At 41.0% G+C, this 7829-nt stretch overlaps 1 protein-coding gene across 1 annotated transcript in view; it reads left to right on the forward strand.

Moving 5' to 3' along the window:
- The first annotated feature begins 6571 nt into the window (after positions 1 to 6571).
- The window catches only part of cpxm1b (carboxypeptidase X (M14 family), member 1b), a 90394-nt gene continuing 89136 nt past the window's right edge, over positions 6572 to 7829 (forward strand). Inside the window, exon 1 of the mRNA XM_047800468.1 lies at positions 6572 to 6819. The gene's annotated coding sequence lies outside the window, so the exon portion shown is untranslated. The remainder of the gene's footprint in view (positions 6820 to 7829) is intronic.

Raw genomic sequence — 7829 nt, forward strand, 5'->3', positions numbered from 1 at the left:
CGGTTTCTTTTCTGGTTTATCTCGGCTTTACAGTACATAAGCTTGATATAACATGCCATAACCCTGACATAAACATGCCGTAGATGATGTAAAAAGGAAAAACCATGCCATTAGCACAACATACTGTAACTTAGCACAACCATTGCATTATTAGTACATTACCAGAGCATAACCAAGTGTTATAACCAGACATGACAATGTCGTTAGCATAATATAACCTTATACAGCCACAGCTAATTCACTATAAATAAAATAATGCCATGGACATCATAAACATGTCATAAGCATGACATATCCTCAAACAACCATGACAACTACAGCCAATCGCCGGGGGGAAAAATTCTTAAAACTATTATAACCAGGCAAAAACATGTCATAAGCATAACATAGCTTTATTAAACAACCATGGTGATATTAGCTTGAACGATCATAGAGTACTTATGTAGAATTGAAAGATAACCCGGTCATAGACCATTAGCGTCATAATCATAGCGTCATTACCATGTTATAACCGTGACATAACACGTCACATTGTTCCCTTTTAAAACGTTACTTGGTCGAGGAGTTTATTCGTGTATTCGGCTCGACGGCTGACGCGTCTGATCGTTATGTAAATCTAATCTTCATCATGCTGTCACTCTGACTTCCTGTTTTAAAACACAGAATCGAATCACAGCGGATCCAAAACTTCCTCCGGATTTATCTTCACCGATGAAAAAGGAAAACTTAACGAGAGGAGACGAGGAGACAAAGCGGGAAAGAAACATGACATACAAACAGAAAGAAGGAGAAAAAAATGGGAGAATGAAAGAATGTGTGTGAGTGAGTGAGTGAGTGAGTGAGTGAGTGAGTGAGAGAGCGAGAAAGATGGAGAGAGAGAGAGAGAGAGAGAGAGAGAGAGAGAGAGAGAGAGAGAGAGAGAGAGATGATTAGCGTCTCTGGAAGCAGTTCAGCTCATTCTCTCAGATCCTGAGGGATCAGTGTGTGGGCCTTGGCAGCTCGGTGAGTCCTGCAGGTGGGCTTCCCTTCTCTCCGTCTTTCTCTCTAACACCCGGACGGCCGCGGCCGAGGACCATATTGTTTTCTCGTTCTCTTCTCCTGAGCGGAAAAGATGTTTCAAACACGAAGGCCGCTCTCGATCGTGATTTATGCAGCGTCCGACGCCGGTTCGGTACCAAATAGAGAGACGTCTTGTTTTAGCTCGGTGCGAACGCGACTGGGTCAGAGGTCACACGGAGTCACGCCACTGGGGATCCGGGTGGAATAGTTTTGAATCTCCAGGGTGTAGATCGTTCAGATTCAGCGTTACTCCCAGGACAAGAATTTGGCTTTGGTTAAAAAATGGCTTCTCCAGATGTTCCGTTCTTCTGACCGTTTCTTTTTCTCGCTGCAGTCCATTGTGCTTTTTTTTTTTTTTAAATGCCACAATTAGCGATCGTAAATCACATCCCTTTCGATCATCAGGGAATATTCTGGAATGATTCAGTAATTCGGGACGTAATGGAGGCGTATTTATGTTACAGAACCTGCCTTGTTTATAAGAGAAAGACAGAATAAACAGCATAAACCTGACATGTCGTAGATGTGATATAACCAGGAATAACTATGCCATATGCAGGACATTGTCTTACATTCAAACAAGGCCTAAGTCTGGTATAATTCATGGCATTCAGTAACAGTGATTTAGCCAGACATGATCATGTCATTTGTCAAGTGTGATATGTTCTTATACACCCATGACATAAGCAGCATTTAACAGTGCCATAGCTGTCCAACAGGAACCATGTCATAGATGTGATATAAGCAGAATAATCGTGTCATAAACATAACACAACCTTATACATCCATGGCAAAATTATTCATGTCTGTCGCATAACCCTGACATTACCTATGTCATAGCAGTGATATAACCAGCCATAACTGTGTCATAAGCAGGATATTATCTTATATACCTTATATTCAGTACAACCATGCCTTTCGTGTGACATAACCACACATAGCCATGTCATAAGCGAAGTATGACCATGTCAGAAAAATAATTACAACCAAATTATGAAACAATTTCATATATGTGACATAGCCAGACATATCCATGTCATAAGCATAAACTTTAACTTATAGAACCATGACACAAGTTACATATAACTATAACTAGAAAACATTATATACATTATGTAGGTGTATCTCTGGCATAAGACTTCATAACCTGGACATCAGATGCCATAATCAATTATTTCTATGTTATAACCTTGACATAACTTGTGATATTTCTTTAAATTTCACTCCGTCACACTGTGAGTGTTTTGTTCTGTCAGGACCACATCGGTAGATGTTTCAGCTCAGGGAAAACCTGGAGCTCTGAACTTGTCCGTCAGACACTATTTATTTATTTATTTATTTATTTATTTATTTATTTATTTATCTATCTAGCTATCCATCCTACAAGGCTCTCGTATGCCGTGAACGCTGAGAGTCAATGGGTGAGGAAAAGTAATACTAGTCCCATCCTTGAGCTGCTTTGGGTCATATCCAAGGATGTGAGAGAGAGAGAGAGAGAGAGAGAGAGAGAGAGAGAGAGAGAGAGAGAGAGAGAGAAAGAGAGAGAAAAAAATCTATTTTTCTTCATATTATTTAATAGAATTTCAGTAAAATTTGTCATTTCATTTTAAAATCTTTTGTCTCTTGTAGTCATTTTTATTCATTCATTCATTCATTCATTCATTCATTCATTCATTCATTTTCTACCACTTATCCGAACTTCTCGGGTCACGGGGAGCCTGTGCTTATCTCAGGCGTCATCGGGCATCGAGGCAGGATACACCCTGGACGGAGTGCCAACCCATCACAGGGCACACACACACACTCACACACACACACACACACACTACGGACAATTTTCCAGAGATGCCAATCAACCTACCATGCATGTCTTTGGACCGGGGGAGGAAACCGGAGTACCCGGAGGAAACCCCCGAGGCACGGGGAGAACATGCAAACTCCACACACACGAGGCGGAGGTGGGAATCGAACCCCCAACCCTGGAGGCGTGAGGCGAACGTGCTAACCACTAAGCCACCGTGTCCCCCCTTTTTTATTTTTTTTTATATCATATTCATTAAAAAATTACTTTTGTCATTTTTATGAAAACAAAAACCAGATTTTTGATTATTTACATCATTTTATTTTACAATTACATTTTTTAACGCATGTGTTGTGATTTATTTAATTCATTTTTGATTTGTGATATGCTTGTGAAAGTGTTAGTAAAGTCAGCGTAGAGGTTTTAGTGCTATTCATGTAAATTATGATGTCACATTGAATCTTTAAAGCTCATTCAGGATAACAGCAGAATTAAAAGAAAGGAATGAGCAGGTTTCTCTCCCAGTGTCTCGACCCGGTTGGGTCTCTGGAGTCGGCGGCGAACAGGAAGCTCGGAGAGAGCGGCGACTCCTTCGTGAACTCAAGCGAATTACATGCAGAGAAGCAGTGAAGGGAACGTGATTATTTCTCAGTTCTCTCGGTCTTCGAGGTGATGAAGTCGGACTTGCTGAAAGCTAGACGTCTTCATCTTCCCGCGTGATGCTAATTGCAGCATGGGAGATTGCGAATGCGGAGTCGGGGAAGGTGCAATGCCCTGAGCGATACACGCTGGTGATGCTTAGTGACAGCGTTCTACGCTCAGAGAGTACGCTTTTCATTAACATCTCATGTTTCACTTAAAATAAAAAGTTTTTCTCGACTAGAGTTTTTATTACAGGCTTCAGGTCATGTGACGGTTTTTTAGCTAAGCCGGCGGAGGCCCAGATTATCGAAGTGTAGAACAGCAGTGTTACTATATATTCTGTAGTGTAAACTAGTTTTAGAAACTTCACCTAGATCCTAAATAGAAATATTATAGAAATAGTATGTTTTAAGTGTCCGCGCATACACTGAAATTTCAGTGACGTTGAGACACGGCTAAAGTCGTCGCAGCGAGTTTACCTGCGTCCTTCTTCCCGTCTACATTAGTGATGACATCATCAAAGAGACAAACATCTAGAAGTTTACAAATCACATTGATTTAGAGCCAAATCGGTACAAAATACACAGTCGAACATGAAGACTTTCCGTTCATGAGAAAAAGCAAGCAAAAAAAATGTTTTTACACTGTGATAAATAAGAACACATGAACTACGTACAGTATAAAAGAAAGAACACGAAGATAAATGACGTAAACTATATCACGTGTAAGAAGCGAGAGATAATAAATAATGTCTAAAAATTAAATAATAAAAACAGATGAATTTGACGTGCAAAAATTAGCATTCGGAAATGAAACAATCTCGTGTAAAAAAAACAAAACAAAACATGAAATCAAAAAAATCGTGTGAAAAAGGTGAAAACGAATAGGAAGAAATAAAAGCTCGCAATAGACGTGCGAAATAAACAAAAGACGAAGTGTCTAAAAACAACATGGATTATTCAGACCGAAATAAAGTGAAGTTGAAATTCGTTGTAGTGAAATTTTTCCCTCCCTGTTGCGTACTTCTCTTCTTGCGCTAAAAGAGTGTGACACGTTTGACGCGTTCTTCCGAGCCACGTTAAAGCACGAGTTGTTAAGTGACAGACTGATTTGCTTTGACAGAAAGAGATGGAGCGAGTCCCCCCAAAGAAAAAAAAAAAAAAAAAAAAAAAAGAACATGACATCCATTTACCTCAAATACTACTTTCAGTTACATGGCTGGTGGCGCCGGTACTGATGAACACCATCTTTTACACCGTGTGTGTGTGTGTGTGTGTGTGTGTGTGTGTGTGTGTGTGTGTGTGTGCTACCTCAGCTCAGCAGGAGTGATAATGACTCGTTAAGGTCAGAAGGAGTGTGTAGTCCTCTCTAATCACCGTGTGTGCTTTGATTAGCCGTGGCACTGGAATAATGTGTGGCATTTCCCCGCCGCTGCTGGGCGTTTCGCTGAGATGATTTAGCGGCCCTTCAGCTCCTTTTCCACTCCGCTCTCTCTTTTCCTCCGTCCCGGCGGTTTTGATCTATTTTTTACCGCCTGTCTGAGTCATTTATCACACGCTGAATGGCTAGCTAGGTAATCTGACATTAGCGCCCAAATAGCTTCACATAAAAAAAAAAGAGCGAGAGAGAGAGAGAAAGAAAGAAGCAAGGTTTGTCGTTTGAATAAATCATGGCAACACGTCTCCATTAAACATAAAAAAAAGAGCTCGGGCCGAACCTGAAGCGAAGGTTAAAGAAACAGTAAGCGGAAATTTCCGGCGCTCGGAATTAAACGGAATGTAAGTGAATGCCACGTTTGTGAAATGCCTTCATTTTGGTAGCGTGTATATTGAATTAGCGGGGCAATTATGAGGCTCTGGGTGAGCTGGGTAAAGTGTGTGTGAGAAGAGGAAGCACTACAGTGGCCTGACAGGAAGTGATCGGGACTGAAGCTAAAGAAGCTAATGTAGCTAAAGAGCTCGAGCTAATGAAAGTACAAGACAGTTTTATTCATCAGATAGTGATGTCAATTATTTGAACATAACAAGCACAGAAAACAGATTCCTCACCTCCTTTATTCAGACTGACAGGCAAAGAGGCCACGCCTCCTCTGTTTGAGTGACATGCACATAAGCCACACCGTCTTCATTCAGACTGACAGGCAAAGAAGCCACACCTTCTTTGTTTTGATGACAGGCGCAGATGCACACAGAGGCCACACCTCCTTCATTTTAAACAAAGCCACACCTCCTTCCTCTGGGCAGAAGCCACACCTCCTTCATTTGGGCAGAGGCCACACCTCCTTTATTTGAACCAAAGCCACACCTCCTTCATTTGGGCAGAGGCTACACCTCCTTCATTTTAACCAAAGCCACACCTCCTTCGATTGGGCAGAGGCCACACCTCCTTTATTTGAACCAAAGCCAGACCTCCTTCATTCGGGCAGAGGCCACACCTCCTTCAATTTAACCAAAGCCACACCTCCTTCGATTGGGCAGAAGCCACACCTCCTTCAGTTTAACCAAAGCCACACCTCCTTCATTTGGGCAGAGGCCACACCATTTTCATCCTAAATGACAACCACAGAGGCAACACCTCCCTTGCATGGAGTTACAAGAACAAGTGTCACACCTCTTCTGTTTAGACTGATTGACAGGTACAAAGGCCACACCCCCTTTATTTGTATTGACAGTCACAGAGACCACGAATGACTTCTTTGGGTGTGACAAGAAAATGGCATTATTCTAATTCTACCAAAGGACATAAAGCCTAAAAAAAGCAGACAAAAGGTGGCACACACATTAAAACACACACACACACACACACACACACACACACACACACACACACACACACACACACACACACACACACACACACACACACACACACACTGTTTGCCACAGGCCAGTGGTCAAACTCTATTTCTGTATTATTCATGACCACACACTCTCCTCAGAGAACCTGATTCGTTGTGTGTGAGTGTGTGTGTGTGTGTGTGTGTGTGTGTGTGTGTGTGCGCGCGCACACACGCATATGTCCTCAGGTATTTCAACCTAGCGTATCCTGAGTGATAACTAGCTGGAGAAACGAAACTGGAGGACATCATACTGGAGGAAACATTGCTGAAATCTCCACTGCATGTTCAATTAATCTTGTGTGTTGACTTTTGCTAAGCTAAGACACAATTCCACTGTGTGTGTGTGTGTGTGTGTGTGTGTGTGTGTGTGTGTGTGTGTGTGTGTGTGTGTGTGTGTGTGTGAGCTTGTCCTTATTTGGCAGAGTGAGGTTCAGCTCTGTGTCTTCTAGTAGGCTACAGAACTTTTGAAGACGCTGAGGTAAGTTCACATCACAAAACCACATAAGCTTCACAAGCATTAGCTAGCCTGCTCGTATGCTAGCTAATGTTCACATCACAAAACCGCATGAGATTAACAAACATTAGCTAGCACGCACGTATGCTAGCTAGTGCTTTTAATAACACAAACCATAGTTTGTTAGCACGCTACTTGAGCTTGACTTGATATAAAAGTACTCACCTATTATTAGCTATCAAACCTGCTAGATATTAACCTGAACTAACAATAAATCAGTGTTCTTAAAATTGGCCCGCTTGCTAGCAAACTTGGTCACTTGGTCAAATCTTTATATTTTAATTAAAACATTAAAGTACATTTTAGATTTTATACTGTTATTTTTGTTCTTCTTTCTGTCACAGATGTTATATATTTTCTTAGTATTATTAGCAAATTTCTTTTTATTTAATTTTTTTATTGATATTTTCAGCTTATCGATATATCAGTCCTATTATAGTGTATTGGTTTTATTTATGTGTTTATTTTTAATATTTGAACAATTCATTTATCCATAGATTTTGTTTTTATCATCAATTTAGCACTATAATGTTTTTTTTTGGCCCAGTGCATAAGTATTGGCACCCGAGGCTTTTCCCCTACTACTATTGTGACTGTTAATGTGAGTTCGAGTGTGCTGCGTCTCTCAGCACTTCTCCAACATAATTATTAAGAGCTGCAGCTAATGAACTGTAGGATTAAGCGAGTGATAATCGCTGTCTGGGTAAAGGCGCATTAAGGTCTGCTCAGTGTCATTAAAAGCCACAGAGGGGAAACAGACAGAGAGACAGGAAATGAGGGGAATCTTTGCTACATGCGGCCTTGTGAGACTCCAGCAGTAACATGAAGGAAGATGGTCTGTTGCTGAGGAATTCTTTGTTTAATTCAATTTTTTTAAAGAAGTCAGTTATCAACAGTTAGCATTAGTTAACTCGACATCATGCTAGCTGTTTGCTGCTGTGTAGCTTTTCATTTTACCAGAAGTGGTAAAAGTT

This window comes from Tachysurus fulvidraco, chromosome 15 (genome assembly GCF_022655615.1).
Source record: "Tachysurus fulvidraco isolate hzauxx_2018 chromosome 15, HZAU_PFXX_2.0, whole genome shotgun sequence".
NCBI classification, from domain to species: domain Eukaryota; kingdom Metazoa; phylum Chordata; class Actinopteri; order Siluriformes; family Bagridae; genus Tachysurus; species Tachysurus fulvidraco.